We start from the raw sequence: 19,391 nt of genomic DNA on the forward strand, positions 1-19,391 counted from the left end.
CTCACATTTTCAGTACTAAGGGACAAGGAGAATAGGTTGAGGTTCCTGTCCTGGAATGTCAGAGGCCTTAACGACTAGCATAAAATTAGAAAAGTTATGTCTTACCTCACTAGACATTAGGTTGACATAGCACTTTTGCAGGAAAGGCACCTACCTGTAGCGAGTCCCCTGCAGACCCGAGGAAGGATCCACAGCTCTTTCCATACCGCAGGCTTCACTACACATGCACAAGGGGTCCTCACTTGGATTAATCCCACAGCCCGATTCACCCTCGAAGTGTTTCACACAGAAGCTAATGGTAGATATGTGGTGTCAAAATGTGGCGGGATTGGTGCGGAATACATAATTATCAGTGTGTATGGCCCTAACCACGACTGTCCACAGTTCTTCCATGATCTCCTGACTTAGCTTGGCAACTACCCAATATCCCTCAGTTATGGGGGGGGGGTGCTGAACTAGATTGCTCAGGGGGACCACCACGCTGTAGAACACAGACAGCTGAGGCAATCTTAGACACCCTGACGGAGCTGAATATGGTGGCCATTTGGCGCTCCCACTCTGCGGTCGCAGGCGGTTACATGCACTTTTCTGCCCCCCATAATCTCCATACCAGGATCGACTACTGGTTCCTGATGGGATTACTTAGATAAGTAATCAAAAAAGGAATGCCAGCAAGGGACTTCGTTTGAGTCAATTGATTTATCAAAATAATGATTCTGTGTTAAAACTAATCACAGAAAATGTAAGAAATAAATCAAGTGTTGAGATCATTGAATTTGAGGAATGCTGTTATTTAAAACATTCAATCAAATAATTTGAGATAATGCTCTACATAGTAGGCAAGAGAAAGACACGGAGTAGAAATTCTTTTGAAAAAATATTTTTATATAAAGAATATTTAATCAATCATAAGGGTACAGATCAACATAGAAGGTTGAAATACAGTGCTATACAAATGAAAAAAGGTAAAGTGAAGACAACAGCCTATAATTCATTTGCAACAAAGTCCAATCATGTATCAATTAAAAGATGCCATCTATTCAAAACTGTTTGCATACTGTACTGTCCTGAAGAAGGTCTCAAGGATCAGTTCCATCGGAGACCGAAATGTCGACTAGATGATTTTTTATTGTATTTGAATAGATGTCATCTTTTAATTGATACATGATTGGACTTCGTTGTAAATGAATTATAGGCTGTTGTCTTCACTTTTCCTTTTTTCATTCTATGTTGATCTGTACCATTATGATTGATTAAATATTCTTAATATAAAAATATTTTTTCAAAAGAATAACTACTCCGTGTCTTTCTCTTGCCTACTATGTAGAGCATTATCTCAAATTATTTGATTGAATGTTTTAAATAACAGCATTCCACAAATTCAATGATCTCAACACTTGATTTATTTCTTACATTTTCTGTGATTAGTTTTAACACAGAATCATTATTTTGATAAATCAATTGACTCTAACGAAGTCCCTTGCTGGCATTCCTTTTTTGATTACTTACATTGACCCAAGCTTGCAAGGGTTTAATGGGTTTCCCACCCTTTCTTCTTCTTAAAAAAAAAATGGATTACTTAGAAGCAATATACGAGAATGTAGAGTCTTACCGTATACGTATTCTGACCATTCTCCCGTGCGGGCTAATATTAGCCACTCCTGTCAAGCGCCCCCTCCATTCACTTGGCGCTTTCCCTCTAATGCACTACTAGATGAGGCCTTTAGAGAGGAAATATTGGAGGCAATGGAAACCTCTTTTGATACCAAATTGAGTTCCGTCCCACACTGTACTATGGTTTGGGAGACTTTTGCCAACTGTAGGTTGCACCACCTAATCCAAATGTCCACAGAACCAAAATAATTTATGAATGTCCACCCAGTGTTGATAATGTTTACATTTCTTTATTCTTCATATTATTTGAAACTAAGCACCAGGCAGCCAACACCTTTTGATCTTTTAGACAACAACTTTGTCAGGGCATTATATTGTTATTGTCAATTTTGAACTGAAGAAAGAATCATCAGGCTGGCTCAACTAAGAACTCCCCATATGGTGTCACCTTTCTTTTTGTAAGTACAAGTGAAATATTGTGGCTTCTATGCCTATTGTGCTGAATTGCTGGATGATTATTCTTATCTGGTGGCAATACAATATTAAGTGGCTGTTGTGCCGGCAATGAGGAATATCAAGCAGCAGGATATGTGTACATTCAAAAGTTTTTTGAGCATTCAAATTTACACATATCCTTCTGCTTGATATTCCATGTTGCCGGCACATCGACCACTTAATATTGTATTGCCACCAGATAAGAATTTGGGCCGGTGCTGAGCACCAGCACTTCAGGGCCGGGTCTACACACATTTAGTGCACGTCAGTAATTGATTTATAATTAGTGGCACAGAGTATGTGCTGCTCTTCTGTAAATGCTGCTGCGTTACTAGTTAAGAGTGTTACATACTGGTAGTGTTGTTCAGTTGTTGTTGATGACTGATGGAAGTCTTGGAAGAACTTGTTTCACTTTTGTGTGACTGCGATTCTGTCTTCTTTTTGTTCAATTTGTGACGCGGCTGCGCGGATTAGTTTTGCCAGCCCAGTGGGCGGGATTCTGAGTTGGGCAGGGCTTCTGTGTGGGTTGGGGCTGTGCGCTGCAGCAGGCATTGTGTGCAGATTTTTTTAGATTGGATTGCTATGCACGCGCATTCGCTGCTTTTTGGCACGCCCTAGCATACCCGCACGGCTGCACCTCACCACCGCACCAACACCAAATGTCGTGGTTCAACGTCCTCCGCCATTCAAAGTAGCGTGACCTGGACGACGTGGTAGGCCGCGTTGAGGTGGTCTCGGTGGAGTAGACTGGTCTGGACAGTACATAGAGTTAAGCACCTACCAGGTGAGGCATGGCCTGGTAAGCCTAATTATCATGAGTTAAAAAAATAAAGCTGCGCCGTGGCCTAATGTCATGAAGCTGCGTAGCCAGCAGCCTAATAGTGACAGTCAGAGCCCCGAGTGAGTCACTCATGTCCGACTCCCACCGTCCCAAACTGCCACAGTCCCGCTCAACTGTCTGATGATGATGACGTGGCCGGCGGCTGAGGGCCCGCGGCCCTTAGTTTGTCAGCCGGGCTGCCTGGAATCAGTTTTAGACAGTTCAACAAATCTGCGGGGGTTGGGGCTGTGCACGGCAAACAGCGTGCGTAGATTTATTTTGATTGCAATGCACGCGCATTCGCTGCTTTGGAACACCCCAGCATACCTGCACTGCCTCAGGCTCTCCACCACCACCATCCGACACCGAGACAAGTCATCGTGGCCATTCATGTTGAGGGGTGATCCGTTCAGCAGCATCGGTTCACTAAAAAGAGTCTAAAGTGAAAAAGTAAGCATGAATGGCCAGTCTGGACGACGTTGTGGCGGTGCGACCATGCATTTGGTGACTTGTTGGTGCAGCCGCTGCCAGCAGTGAGTACTACTGACTCTGCTTTGGCCAGTAAGTGCTGCCAGTAACAGCTCCAGCCACCAGGTGAGGCTGGGTCTAGTCAGTTAAAATAAAGCTGCGCAGCAGCCTCAGTAAAGCTGCAGGCTGTGCACTAGCACTGCAGTGAGTCAGGGTGTGTGTGTGATTGTGTGTGTCGGCGCGAACCGAGTTCAACTGACCGGTAACTTAAGTTTTAATTAACACACACTATGACTGCACTGTTCCAACAGTAAGGTAGCGCCAATATTCTCAGAGTCATATACCAAGTATGAATCTGTGTACAATGTAGCACCTGCAGGCTCTGACCCTTTGAAGTGATTGCCAGATTACTTGTTCTGTCCATGAATAAGACACCAGTGCTAAGTATATCACATGAACTCCCAGCCTGTCTCTGCTGTCTGTTAGCCCATGGTATATATCACCTGAACTCCCAGCCTGTCTCTGCTGTCCGTTAGCCAATGGTATATATCGCATGAACTCCTAGCCCGTGTGACCTCGCCCTTCCCTACACCCACAGACACTCTCATTGCATCGCAGGCGCTTGACAGACACTCTCTGCTCCTCTCCACGGCTCTTGCTTTCCAACTATGACACAGGATCCCTTTACTTCCCCACCCTCCTCCGTCCCACGAGACTGTCTGGAGCTCCAGGCTAAGGTCCCAAGTCTCTTATGTAATGCACCTTATAACCTGCTTTAACCGCTAGCTTCATCTCTCTGATTAATCCCCTTTCTTTCTTACCACCAAGCTCTGTCCCAAAGCCTTTCTTTTTTGTCCCTTCCAAGAGTCCACCCTCGCCCTGGTCCCCCGTCCCCTCCATCACACTCCTTCTCCGGTACCTGCAGTGGCTGTGCGGAGGTGCCCAGGGCAGACTGTAAATGCCAGTGAATTCGCAGGCAGGATTATGTAATACATCCCACAGTTGTCGCTCTTGGCTTGTGCTGCTTTCACATCGGTTTAGTACTTTGCATGTCTGTTCACTTATTACATGTTGTGTTGACTTATGTGAACGCGCTGCTATGAGAACAATGGAAATTTGTCTCTGTTATTTGGACTTTGGACCAGATGTACATTTGTGTGTGTTGTGCTTCCTGTGGTGCATTAGGTCCAAATGTACAAGCTGCTAAACATTATTTGGAGTCAAAACATACGCTTTAGTCCAAATGACCATTATGTGTTTGAAGATGAGCTTTAGTTAGTGCTCAATTCCAGTTGTTTCTGATAGTTAACACACTGGACTTCGTACTGCCTGGTTATCTAAAGTACATATTAATATGGACAGGCAGTACTTAAATAAACATCTGTAATGGCTTTAGGGAGTACTGCACCTACGGTGCACGGTAATCCACAACACCAAACTAATTTAACCCTTTAATATATCATCTAGCATTTCATGACCTCTCCCTGCTCTCAACAAAGGCGATCACTAAACCGTATGTAAATGTCAACAGAACTATGAGATGCCTTCACTAAACCAGATTACAAATGATGTGTCATGTGTATGTGTTTACATAACTGTCTGTAAATCACTATGTGTTTGATCATGCTGGTGTTTTACTCAGATAAATATTCTGGTCGCTAGTGAACTCTTACAGGTTATCTTCAGAACGAGGAAGTTTACTGTGCTCAGATTATGAAATAATTTTCAGTGTGATTGGCAGAGAAAATGCAGAATCTAGATAGTATCTTCTCCTTAACTTAAATTGGGTATAGGTAGTAGTAAGGGAAAGCATCGCCAAATTTGGCAGCCTCAATATCATCAGGAATGTGTGCTTTCTTTCACTGATTGTTTACTGCCCCCAATGGGCTGTCTTTTGATATTTCCACATGCACTCTAGATCATTAACATATGTCTGCGGAATAGGCCTTGCATCACAGGTGGTTGATTTCACCAAATACTGACAGAATTTAAAAATCGTTGTAATTGCCTCTGGTAGTCATTTACGTATTATTGTTTTTATGTAGCTCTCACATTGCCTCTTGACACTAGCATTCAAGGCACTTGTGAGTCAGTATTTGGAATCACATTTGGTAGGTATGTAGTTATTGTTGTTATAACCACTGGCACAAATTGAGCACAGCAGGCACTGATCCCATAGTATGGGCTCCACATGATACCCCTGGTCTCCAACCAATAAAGCAAGAACGTTTGCTTGAAAATGCACCATTTGTCCACTCTTTTTTCAACATTTGCTCGGGGGGGAGAACCCCCCCGAAACTCCCGAAGATTGTTCAGGCTCGCTTGCTTGCCACAGTGCAGTACGGCGATTGATTTACACCTCCCCACTTTCAAATGTCACCAGGAGAGTAAAGGTGCAGTGAGTAGCCTGGGCCTCCTGGGCCATAATCCAGAGAAGAAAATTACCTCCCAAGTAGTCAGCAGTGCAATTGAAGAAGTGGTTGGAGCAGCTAGAGTAAGTGGGTGGAGCCACTGGTGGAAGTGGGTGAAGCACAGGGAAGTGGGTGTGGCCTCCTAAAAAAAATTGAGCGCCTGCACTTCATATTTTACAAATTGAACACTGATTGCCGCCAGATCTGAATAATCATCCGGCAATTCAGCATGATAGGCATAGAAGCCACTATATTTCACTTGTACTTACAAAAAGAAAGGTGACGCCATATGGGGAGTTCTTAGTTGAGCCAGCCTGATGATTCTTTCTTTGGTTCAAAATTTACAATAACAATATCATTGCCCTGACGAAGTTCTTGTCTAAAAGAACAAAACGCGTTGGCTGCCTGGTGCTTAGTTTCAAATAAAATGAAGAATAAAGAAATTTGAACATTATCAACACTGGATGGACATTCATGAAATTATTTTGGTTCTGTGGACATTTGGATTGGGTGATGCAACCTACAGCTGGCAAAAGTTTATGTTAATCGTCTTGACCGGCCCTTGGAAATGGCAGAGGCAGTGGTGTTGTACACCGTGGGAGCATAATGCTCGACTGTTAGTCTGACTATAGGAGGAATTAAAATTGAGGATCTGTGTCCTCAATATTGAGGGAGGTGCATCACATACACTATTCAGTGTTTGTATGGTTTTGCTGTTTCCTTTCTGTTTCAAAGACAGTTTGGGAGACCTTTAAGGTATATGTCCATGTCCATGTCATGTCCATGTCCATGGCATTGCAATTTCTAAACACTCGGGGGTGCTGAAATCGATCAAGGGACAGCTGGCCCTCTTAGAACAAACCCTGGATAGGCTAGAAAGAGAATCACTAGACACAAATGACTCCACAATACTGACCACTATTAAGGCCACAATGAATAAATATCACACTGTGGCGTATAGAGAGGTCAAGCTTCTGAGTAAATATGAAGTAGCAAGGACATATGGTGAGGGGGAGCGACCTGGCACGGCGCTGGTGAACCTCATGAAGGGACACCGAGCTGCCTATCACCCAATAGAATCAACTACAGATGAAGGCAAAATGATAGCTGATGCTGATAATGTGGCGGAGTGCTTTCTGCAATACTATGCTGACCTATACAAGGCCAAGTCTCACATTGCCCCCTTTGACATATTGGAATACCTGGAACATATTAAGCTACCCTGGTTGTTAGATGCTCACAGAAAATGATGCGCCCACTTGAAGCATGGGACTTACACGCAGCCCTGTCCACGGTGCGCTCTGGAAGTGCGCCGAGGCAGGACGGACTTACGGTGGGGTTCTACAAGGATTTTGAAGAACTTCTTACCCCACACTTACTAACACTATTTAAACAGATGGCTGAGGAAGGCACCATGCCCCCCACGATGCGCGAGGCGCTACTGGTGGTCCTTTTAAAGCCCGGGAAACCCCCGCAGCACTGCTCCTCTTACCGATCACTTTCATTATTGAATGTGGACACAAAAATCTTTGCCAAAGTGCTGGCTAATAGACTCTCCCCTCTTGTAGGATCGGAACAGGCTGGTTGTATACCAGGACGCACGTTTACCCACAATCTGTGCAGAAATTTTGGAGCTATACAGCATACTAAACCAGACACCAGGGCAGCTGCTATTTTTTGGGATTCTGAAAACGCATTTGATTCAGTGGAGTTGAAATTCATGATGTTGACTCTAGAACGAATGGGGCTGGGAAGTGTCTTTCTGAGCCTAGTCAGCACTTTATATTGGGACCCCTTGGCCTGTGCAAGTGGGTGACGGTGTCACTGACCCCCCGACCATATCCAGAGGTACTCGGCAGGGCTGCCTGCTATCCCCACTCCTATATGCCCTGGTGGGTGAGCCATTGGCTTGCGCATTGCAAGAATATGACAGCCACAGGGGAATTTGGTTCCCTGAGTACAACCTCATCATCTCCTCGTATGCAGATGTTACCCTCCTATACGTACGTGACCCAGCCCAAAATGTGTCCCCAGTCCTGCGTGAAATTGTGAGAGCTCTCCGGACTGAAAATTAACTGGGCAAAATCAGTTATCTTCCCCCTTATGCCGGCGACGCAACCTGAGGACTTAGACTTTCCCTTAAAGTTGTCTGCTGACCAGGTGTGCTACCTGGGTATCCAAATACATATTGACTCCGAGCTGTTGTTCAAAGAGAACTATGACCAGGCCATTGCTAAACTTGAAGAAGACATAACGAGATGGATTCACCTCCCCCTCTCCCTCCTAGGCAGAATATCGCTCATGAAAATGCTGGTCCTTCCCAGATTCCTTTTTTTGTTCCTCAACATCCCAATGGTTTTACCGGCACACTTCTTCAAACATCTTAGAACACTGCAAATTATATTGGCCTGGGCCGACAAACAGCCACGAGCCTATTGCAAGCTCCTTATTCTACTGTACTCCATTGGGGGTTTGGAGCCCCAGACCTTGACCATTACTACCGGACTGCCCAAGCCTCATGTGTGTATTACTGGCTACATTAACAGGCACCCCCTCTCACACAGGCCCCTGCTCACTTAGCAAAGGCTTTGTTCCATGCGCCACACAGTATCACTGGGACTCTTGACTCGCTTATTGCCACCATACATGCCTGGCATAAACTCTTTAACTGACAAGCACTCTCCATAATATATTCCTCCATTACCCCCATTGCTTGGTGCGAGTGGCTTCCGATTCTCACCACACCAGACATGATAGCGGCTCTACACTCCCTTGGAATGGACACAATAGACGATTACTTTAGCGATAGGGTAGGTAAACCCTGGGCTGACCTGTTATTAACCGAACATTCATCACCCCCTCACCACATTGCACTATTGTTAGGGCAAGAAGTGCACTGCAGGACTCGCTTGGGTACGAGTTACTGGAACCCCCGGAGTTCCTTGCCTTCACCACACTCCTCTGCGCGGAATCCCCAAGCAGACTGGTCTCACACATATACTCAAAGACGCAGGAGTTGAGCCTTACCCAGTATGTGAAAGCCATGCTTGAGTGGCAGACCAATTGAGAGCTCGATATAGATGACAACATGTGGAAATACTGCTGCAAAGCCACCAATCGCATTTCACTTAACGGTCAACACCATCTTATACAGTTCAAATTTCTTAATCGAATCTATCATACACCGGTGCGGTTGCACAAATTCGGGCTACGAGGCATGGCCTATTGTGAGATATGCGGGGAGGGTGAGGCTGATTGTTTACATCTAGCATGGCACTGCCCAGCGCTTGCCAACTTCTGGCTACAAGTTTTTGCAGAACTAAGAGCTCAGCCCTGATCCACTACTAGTCCTCCTCAGATAAGCCCAAAAATTGCTGAAACCCATCAGAAGCTTAGTGGATGTAGCCCTCCTGGTCGCTAAACATGTCCTAGCAATGCACTGGTCCCGCTGTCCCCCCCAACTCAATGGGCTAGGGACATGATGTATTGTAATACAAACACACAAGCAAATAGTGAACTACTCCCACCTCAGAACCACCCAAAGAACTTCTGGAGCTTAAACACTACTTACATTGAGACACGGTGTCAGGACTGTCAAGCCCAAAACCAGAATTAGGCATGTTGTCTGTGCCATTCAGAATATGGCCGTCAAGTTCAGAAAGAAAGGCGCAGCTTTGAACCGCGAGTGGGCTTGAGCGGTTCACTCGCGGAACTCCAAGATGGCCGCCGACTCGGGAAGCGAGTCGGCGGTCTAGTTGTTTTCAACTCCACAGGTGTGAGGCTCTAGGTGGGGCGCGCGAACTAACGCTACTGCGCACTTCACCAGAGCCTTGGGAGACTACGGACATGGCAATTTTCACCCCAGTCACCAAGTTAGTTATTACATCGCGTTTTGTTGTTTTTCATAGTTGGGATCCCAGAGATATTAAAACGTTGCCATAGAGTTCGAGTCAAGGTCCTAGTCGGTGAAGAACGTACCGATACCAGTCAACTCCAGCGTGAGGTGAACTCATCTTCCCTGCAGTTCTGTCACGTGAGATGTTCCTGAGGAGACAAGAAAAGACTAGGATAAGTCATTGAAATACCGCTTGTTATTTGCATTGCTGTCGATACTAGAGAGAATATCATCACTATCAGCGCATAGAAATACTTACCTGAAAACAGAATATCCAGAAAACCTGAAAGAGAAAAGACACAACTAGAGTTAAACTACAGAGAGGTCATAGAAATAGTACAAGGTTACTGAGCTCACTTAGGAGGTAAGACAAGAAATAAATAGTATACTAGAAAGGTCAGTTAGAATTGAGAAGGGAAGTAAACATTATTGTTATTTGCAGGAAACTCCACAGAGCCAACAACAAGACACAGTAAACCAAATAGGAGAGAAGAAGAGTAGCTAGCCTTGGGTCTAAGTAGGTGAGAAGAAAGAGAATTACATTAAGCTGGACCAAAATAAGGTAGGAAGTGTGTAACTCTAAATTTGGTGTATTTGCATTAGGACTTCTGCAACTTCCTGAATAAGACGATTCTAGAGAAGCAAGAAGGAAAAGAGAGACCAAGTGCAGCCTCTTATTGTTGTTTGTTATTTTATCCAATTTCCCCCTTCCCCCTTGAGGAATCTTGAGAGTCAAGTTGTGTAAAATAACGAGCTCTGAGTATCCTTGGGGTGGAGTTGGGAAAAGGTCTTCAGACTGTTCCTGTGCAATTCGTGGCAAGCACTGTATCCTTTGAAAAAGATATTTGTGAATATCAGAAGCACAGTATCCTTGTTTTAGTCGTTCTGACAGAGTGAAGTGCCCATGTAATTATATTGCACCCGAACAGGCTGGCTGAAGGAATAAATTTACAAACTTTAGGAACCGTTTTGGATGCAATCCAAAAAGAATTAATGGCAGTTAGAGAAGAGAATCAGAGCTTAAAATTGGAAGTGGTTAAATCCAGAAAAGAAACTGCGGAGTTGGCTCAGAGAATGGGACAATCATCGGGTTCGGGCAGGGAGAGTTTGGGGAACTCAACAGAAGAGACAAATATTAATTCAAGTTATTCATTCCTTTTCTCCAGTAATCCCATTGCCCCCCCCCCGAAAGGTTTAGTGGGGATCCCCAGAAGGCGCAAATATTTCTCACTCAATGTTCTCTCCACTTTATGTGCCACCCTTCCCTTTTCCCAGATGCGCAGTCGAGAGTTGCCTTTGCGTTGTCCTATTTAAGTGGCGATGCGGCTGCATGGTCAATGCCATTGGTCTCTAGAGATGAACCAATTTTACAGAATTATGATGAGTTCAAGAAAGAATTTCTCTGCATATTCGATAGGAGGAGGATTTCCCAAGCTGTGGATAACAAACTTCTTGAATTACGACAAGGTAATAGAGATCTGGTGGCCGATTTGGCGCAGTTTAACAAGATAGTAGTGGAGACAAACTGGCCAGAGAGTAAGAGAGCCACAGTCTTTTATCGGGGTTTGAGAGATGAATTGAAGGATGTCCTGGCGCAGATTCCTAATCGTCCCACAGAAATATCTGAGTTGGTGGATTTGGTGTTGGAAATAGATTTTCGCCAGGGAGAGCGAAAAGGAGAGAAGAGGAAAGAGTTCAAACCGGTGGTCCCTGGATTTGACAGAACCAAATCAGATTATGGTAGAGTTGGAGAAGGGCAATTAACCTCGGAACCAATGCAGATAGGAACTATTAGAGGCCCCCTAACCAAAGAAGAAAAAGAGAAGAGAAGAACTGGGAATTTGTGCCTGTATTGCAGTTCAAACGGTCATTATGTGAAAGGATGCCCAAAGAGACCTAAAACTCCTTTCAAGCCGAAGGAAAACTTGCAGCACCACCTGTAGACGGAGTTGGACAGGTGGATGCTACTCAGGAATCAACTCCTACCGAACATCGGTTGGCTAACACACTTCAGTCCTCATCGCCTCATCTAATTTTACCTATGGAGAATTAGTTTCGAGAAACCATCATTGCAGATGTATCAGTTATGGTGGACTCAGGAGCCACTGGAAACTTTTGTGATCTGAAGTTTGCAACAGGAATTCGGTTAAAAGCAATACCAAAGGCCAAGAGTGAACCGGTGAGAGCAGTGGACGGCACAAATTTGTCCTCTGGACCCATTCTGAGCCATACTGAGCCTCTGCTAATGACATCCAAGGACGGACATGAGGAGACTATTCAATTTAATTTAATTGATGCACCGCAATTTGAACCCATCTTGGGAATACCATGGTTAACCGCGCATTATCCTACTATAGACTGGAGTACTAGAACTATTACTATGGAGTCGAATTATTGCTCTGAGAATTGCTGGAGAAAGAATAAACCTGGTTTCACGAGTAACCCGGCTACTTCTCTGTGCAGTGTGAAAACCTCAATCTGTGTAGTTAATTCACTGGAAGTCCCTCTTGAATATCAAGATTTTGAAGATGTTTTTAGTGAACAAGAAGCAGAAAAATTACCCCCTCATCGAACCTATGACTGCACCATTAAATTGGAACCGGGCAGCAGAATTTATGCTCTAACCGAAAAGGAACACCAACACCTGAAAGAATACTTGGATAAGTACTTGGCGAATGGTTTTATAAGACCATCAAAATCACCAGTTTCATCGCCATTGTTTTTCATTCCTAAGAAGGAAGGCGATTTGAGAACGTGCATCGACTACCGCGCAATCAACAAAATAACTAAGAAGAACCGTTACCCACTTCCTCTCATTTCAGTTCTTTTGGACCTGGTCAAAGGAGCCCAAATCTATTCAAAATTACACCTGAGAGGGGCCTATCATTTAGTCAGAATGAAAGAAGGAGACGAATGGAAGACGGCCTTCGGGACACGATTTGGATTGTTTGAATATCAGGTGATGCCTTACGGACTATGCAATGCCCCAGCTGCTTTTCAGCATTTTCTCAACGACATCTTAAGAGAATATATTGACCAATGTGCGATCGTCTATATAGACGATATCTTGATCTATTCTCATGATACCCAGGAACACCAGAAACAAGTTAGGGGAGTCCTGCAAAAATTGAGAGAGCACCGTTTGTTTGTGAAACTAGAGAAGTTTTCTTTCAATGCTACGGAAGTGGATTTCCTGGGCTTTGTTTTATCTCCAACTGGTGTGAACATGGATGAACGAAAGATTCAAGCCGTGGTGAAATGGAAATCCCCCACTTGTGTCAAAGAAGTCCAAAGTTTCATAGGCTTTGCAAACTTTTACAGAAGATTTATAGATGAATTTTCAAAAAATGTTTGCCCCTTACTAGATTGCTGCGTAAAGGAGTTAAGTTCAAATGGACCAACGAAGCTGAAGAGGCCTTTAAGCTGCTAAAGAACAGTTTCACTTCTGCCCCTGTATTGTTGCATGCAGATCCTTCTAAACCCTTCTTTGTGGAAACCGAAGCCTCGGATCAGGCTATTGGAGGTGTTTTGTCCCAAAGACATCAGTAGACTGGTCAATTGCATCCAGTTGCTTTTAGGTCTCGAAAACTAACATCGGCAGAGCAAAATTACACGATAACAGAAAAGGAGTTTGTTGGCGATAAAGGATGCCTTCAAGGAGTGGCGTCATTATCTCATGGGAGCCAGATATCAAGTAACTGTTTTCACAGACCACCGAAATTTGAAATTTTTAAAGTCAGCCAAGACCTTAACGCCCCGACAAATTGAGATGTTCATTGTACTTTGCCGATTACGATTTCATCATAACGTACAGACCGGGCGCTCAAAATGGAAAGGCTGATGCCTTATCAAGGATAGATAATGAAGAAAAGAAATCTTTTGAGCAGAGTCAAACTATTATACCAAGTTCAAATATTCTTAGTGCTACAACGCCCACAACGTTTGAAGAGCAGTTAGTTCAAACAATGAGTTCTGTAGACACCAATTGCCTTATCACAAGGGAGCCTTGTATTTACCCACTAAGGAATTGCAAGATCAAGTATTGCATGAGTGTCATGATAGCCTTTTAGCAGGTCACAAAGGAGAAGAAAAAACTAAAGAATTAGTGACAAGACATTACTGGTGGCCATACATGAACACTGACATTGAAAAATACGTAAAGAATTGCAACACCTGCGCTCAGGGAAAATCAGAACGGCAAGTTCCCAGGGGGTTATTACAGCCATTGCCCACCCCCCCTGGTCCTTGGCACACCATTACCATGTATTTGAAAGTGGATTTACCTCTTAGTCATGGTTATAACACTGTTTGGGTGGTGGTGGATGCATTCACTAAAATGGCCTATTTTGTAGCCCTAAAGGGAGTTCCTACCTCTAAACAACTTGCAAGCCATTTTGGAGCCTGTATAGTTAAGATCCATGGAGTTCCGAAAGCAATTGTTTCGGATAGAGGTTCACAGTTCCTCCCCCATTTTTGGAAGGCATTTTAGACTGGACTGGGAATAGAGGCTAGATACTCCACTAGTTTCCATCCTGAAACTGATGGACAAACAGAAAGAGTTAATCAAGAACTTGAACAGTATTTGAGTTTGTTCCTGTTAGAACAAGGTGGTGATTGGTCAGATTATTTATGGGCGGCAGAATTCGCATAAAACAATGCTAAGAATGTGTCAACTGGTTATTCACCTTTCTACTTAAATTATGGTAAACACCCAAACGCCACCGTTAAAAGTACTGAACTATCTGTTCCAGCAGTTAAGGATCTAGTTTCCCATTTGAAAGAAATCCAGCAAGAGGCTTCTCAAAATCTAGTTCAGGCAAAAAAGAAATATAAGCTGCAGGCTGATAAAAAGAAGAAAGAGGGCCCTAATCTACAGCACGGAGATGAGGTTTGGTTGAGCATGCGAAATCTAAGACTAAAAGGAAATAGAAAATTCCTCCCTAGATTTATAGGACCCTATCCTGTAGCCAAACAAGTGAATCCTATTACTTATAGTCTAAAATTACCTGAAAAGATGAAGATCCATCCAGTATTCCACATTTCATTGTTAAAAAAGGTGTCACCAGAATTACGTAGGAAAACACCACCAAGACCAATTCAGTTAGAGTCAGGAGTAGAATTTGAAGTGAAGGGAATTCTGGACTCTAAAATGGAGAATAAAGAATTGTATTATTTAGTGGATTGGAAAGGTTACAGTCCAGAAGAACAGTCCTGGGAGATTGCATCAGATGTTCATGCACTCCGATTGGTGAAATCTTTTCACAAAAGGTTCCCAACAAAACCAGGCGGGAAAGAATCTCCTTTGTTGGGAGGTACTGTCAGGACTGTCAAGCCCAAAACCAGATTTAGGCATGTTGTCTGTGCCATTCAGAATGCTGCCGTCAAGTTCAGAAAGAAAGGCGCAGCTTTGAACCGCGAGTGGGCTCGAGCGGTTCACTCGCGGAACTCCAAGATGGCCGCCGACTCGGGAAGCGAGTCGGCAGTCTAGTTGTTTTCAACTCCACAGGTGTGAGGCTCTAGGTGGGGCACGCAAACTAACGCTACTGCACACTTCACCAGAGCCTTGGGAGACTACGGACGTGGCAATTTTCACCCCAGTCACCAAGTTAGTTATTGCGTCGCGTTTTGTTGTTTTTTCATAGTTAGGATCCCAGAGATATTAAAATGTTGCCATAGAGTTCGAGTCAAGGTCCTAGTCGGTGAAGAACTTACCGATACCAGTCAACTCCAGCGTGAGGTGAACTCATCTTCCCTGCAGTTCTGTCACGTGAGATGTTCCTGAGGAGACAAGAAAAGACTAAGATAAGTCATTGAAATACCGCTTGTTATTTGCATTGCTGTCCATACTAGAGAGAATATCATCACTATCAGCGCATAGAAATACTTACCTGAAAACAGAATATCCAGAAAACCTGAAAGAGAAAATACACAACAAGAGTTAAACTACAGAGAAGTCATAGAAATAATACAAGGTTACAGAGCTCACTTAGGAGGTAAGACAAGAACTAAATAGTATACTAGAAAGGTCAGTTAGAATTGAGAAGGGAAGTAAACATTATTGTTATTTGCAGGAAACTCCACAGAGCCAACAGCAAGACACAGTAAACCAAATAGGAGAGAAGAAGAGTAGCTAGCCTTGGGTCTAAATAGGTGAGAAGAAAGAGAATTACATTAAGCTAGACCAAAATAAGGTAGGAAGTGTGTAACTCTAAATTTGGTGTATTTGCATTAGGACTTCTGCAACTTCCTGAATAAGACGATTCTGGAGAAGCAAGAAGGAAAAAAGAGACCAAGAGCAGCGTCTTCTTGTTGTTTGTTATTTTATCCAATTTCCCACTTCCCCCTTGAGGAGTCTTGAGAGTCAAGTTGTGTAAAATAACGGGCTCTGAGTATCCTTGGGGTGCAGTTGGGAAAAGGTCTTCAGACTGTTCATGTGCAATTCGTGGCAAGCACTGTATCCTTTGAAAAAGATATTTGTGAATATCAGAAGCACAGTATCCTTTTTTAGTCGTTCTAACACACAGGCACTGGAGCATTCTGCAACACCCGCCTACATCGAAGGGTCACAACAGCCATGATAGAACTTACCGGTATTGGAACGTACACTGCCGATCTAGGTATCGGCCCCTGTGTGATATTGTCTCCACATTATTGTGCTTATTATTCCTTTAGTTGGTGAATGTATCTAGATATTAATATATCTATAAATATTTCTTGCTTTTTGTTAATTGCTCAATACTCTGAAGATATTTTCAAGAGAGTATTGTACTTTCAGTTTCCTTTAGTCCTTTTTTATTGCTATGTAGTTTGTTTTGAATTTATGTTTATTTTGTATGAATAAAATAGAAAACAAAATCTTTGTCAGAGCAGAATTTTCTAATCAATCATCTAGCTGGTTTTCATTGTCCCATCCCCATTTAGAATACCAGTTTTTTTTTATCCCTCTGAGGATACTTTGAATCTTCTCCTGTATACTATGTCATGTTTATCTTTGAGTTCTCTTTCTTTTAGCTCTTAAAGCTTCTCTGAGAAATCCAGCCACTCTTGCATTATTTCCGGCCATTGTTTACTTTTAAAGAATAGCGTTGTGTTTCATTATTCGTCATACCAGCTTTTGCCAGTGATTCTAGTAACCTTTGACTATGTTGAGCGTGGTGTAATGAGTACATCAGTTATCTTTTTGCCAGTGACACATTTTAACCTACACGACCTATGTATATGACTTGCATATTCAATGTTTATCTGCTCTTGTATCTATTAAGGGGAAGAAGTTACATTTTGCCTGAAAAAATTAACTTTTTATGTCAATAATGTTAACCATACCATATTTAGTTGTGTATTTTTTACTCTAAAACACACAAGATGATGGACGGAATGTTGCACAATGGCAAAATATTCACCCCCAGTACTGGACTGTACTGGGGTGAATGTATGACATTGTTCTGCATTCTGTCCATCAACTGTTGTTTATGCATTTGTCACCCCGAGTGGGACGGGTATGCTCAGACGTGAGTCCCGTGCTCTCCACGCCACTGGAGTCAAGCTATCCTGCTGAAGACGGCTGATAGCCAGAAACCAGTCCTAGGATGCTTGATTCCGGTCCAGGGAAGACATGACTTGGCAGTTCGGGCTGGACTGTTCCCATGAGGCACAGGGTCAAGGCTGATTTGCATATGGCCATGTCTGACCTGGGGTGGTGTGGTGAGCAAAAAAATGATGGATTTAGGCCCAGATCTCTGTACTGGGGTGAATGTATGACATTGTTCTGCATTCTGTCCATCACCTGTTGTTTTGCATTTGTCACCCCGAGTGGGACGGGTATGCTCAGACGTGAGTCCCGTGCTCTCCATGCCACTGGAATCAAGCTATCCAGGCTGAAGAGGGCTGAAAGCCCGAAACCGGTCCTTGGATGCTTGTTTCCAGTCCAGGGAGGACCTGGCTTAGCAGTTCGGGCTGGACTGTTCCCATTGGGCACAGGGTCAAGACTGATTGGCATATGGCTGGGTTCAAACTGGAATGGCAAGATGAGCAAAATAACGATGGATTTAGGCCCAGATCTCTGTACTGAGGTGAATGTATGACATTGTTGTGCATTCTGTCCATCAACTGTTGTTTTTGCGTATTTTATACTCTACTCACATATGAAAATACATTCCTTATATTTAATTTTCAAAATGTTTGCACTCCTACTTACTTTCTTTTTAGATTTAATGACAAACATTATATATAAAATACATTGCAACTTGTCCAGTTTAACTCACAATTAATTGTATTTACTTTTATAAAATTAGCCCGAAAATGTCCATGTGCACAGATTTGATGTGGCAAAGGGTAAGGCCTAAGTGCACACAAAATAGCCACCTCGCACTGCCACTTCTAATCCTTCGGAAGAGATTAACAAAAAGCGTCAGTTTCTGAGCCTAGTTTGTTTTCCACACAGAAGACGGAGCTGCGAGGTGAGTTCCACAAATGCTCAGTCCTTAAGAGTTTCTTTGACCTCCTTTATGCTGCTCCTCACACCAGCTCATCTCACCCTCCATTCTATGATTTTGAAGCATGACACATGCTTTCATCATTTTAAAGAAGGAGGTACCGCGGATGCCAGTGGGCCTCAATAACGAATCTTACTTCTCAGTTGTGACCTCTTAGGTACATCTAAGGAAAAACAGAAATTCAGAACTTCAGCCACCAGTCAAATATGAGGTAGAGCGAAGTTCCATGTACTCAGAAAATAAGTATTGTTTGATTCAGAGGCAATGTTACCTGAAGTTAAAATATCACCTAATGACTAATATAAAGTGCTATCAATCAATCAATCAACCGTGAGGGTCTCAAGGCTTGGGGGAGTGAGGGGGAGGTGATGTGGCTGTGGCGGGTGATGTCGAGGGTGAGTCATGAGGAGGCTTTCTGTATTCGTTGTAGTCGTTTCTGAAGTTTGGCCGAGGTTCCTGCATAGAGGGCATTGGCGTAGTCCAGTCTACTGCTGATGAGGGTCTGGGTGACCGTCCTTGTTCCGGTTGGGATCCATCTGTATATCTTGCGGAGCATGCGGAGGGTGTTGAAGCAAGAGGAGGCGACGGCGTTGACTTGCTGGGCCATTGACAGCGAAGTGTCCAGGATGAACCCCAGATTGCATGCGCTGTCAGTGGGCGTTGGTGCAGCTCCCAGCGTGGCCGGCCACCAGGATTCGTCCCAGGCAGAGGGGGTGGAGCCGAGGATGAGGACCTCCATCCTGTCCGAGTACAGTTTAGGCGGCTGTTCTTCATCCACTCAGCGATGGCCTTCATTCCTGTGTGGAAGTTGATTTTGGTGGTGGTGGTTGCCTTGGTGAGGGAGAGGATCAGCTGGGTGTTGTCAGCATATGAGATGATGTTGAGGTTGTGCGATTGGACGATGTTGGCGAGCGGTGCCATGTAGTTGTTGAAGAGTGTCAGACTGAGGGACGATCCTTGGGGTATGCCGTAGATGATCTGGGTGTCTTTAGATTGGAATGGAGGGAGGCAGACACCTTGGGGTCTGCCGGTGAGGAAGGAGGTGGTCCAGTCCAGGGCTTTCTCGTGGATCCTTGCATTGTGGAGGTGTGTGCGTAGGGTGTAGTGGCCGACGGTGTTGAATGCGGCCGAAAGGTCCAGGAGGTTGAGGGCCGTGGTTTCTCTGTTATCCAGCAGGGTCCTGATGTCGTCGGTGG

The sequence above is a fragment of the Lissotriton helveticus genome, chromosome 4_1, assembly GCF_964261635.1.
Source record: "Lissotriton helveticus chromosome 4_1, aLisHel1.1, whole genome shotgun sequence".
Classification (NCBI taxonomy): domain Eukaryota; kingdom Metazoa; phylum Chordata; class Amphibia; order Caudata; family Salamandridae; genus Lissotriton; species Lissotriton helveticus.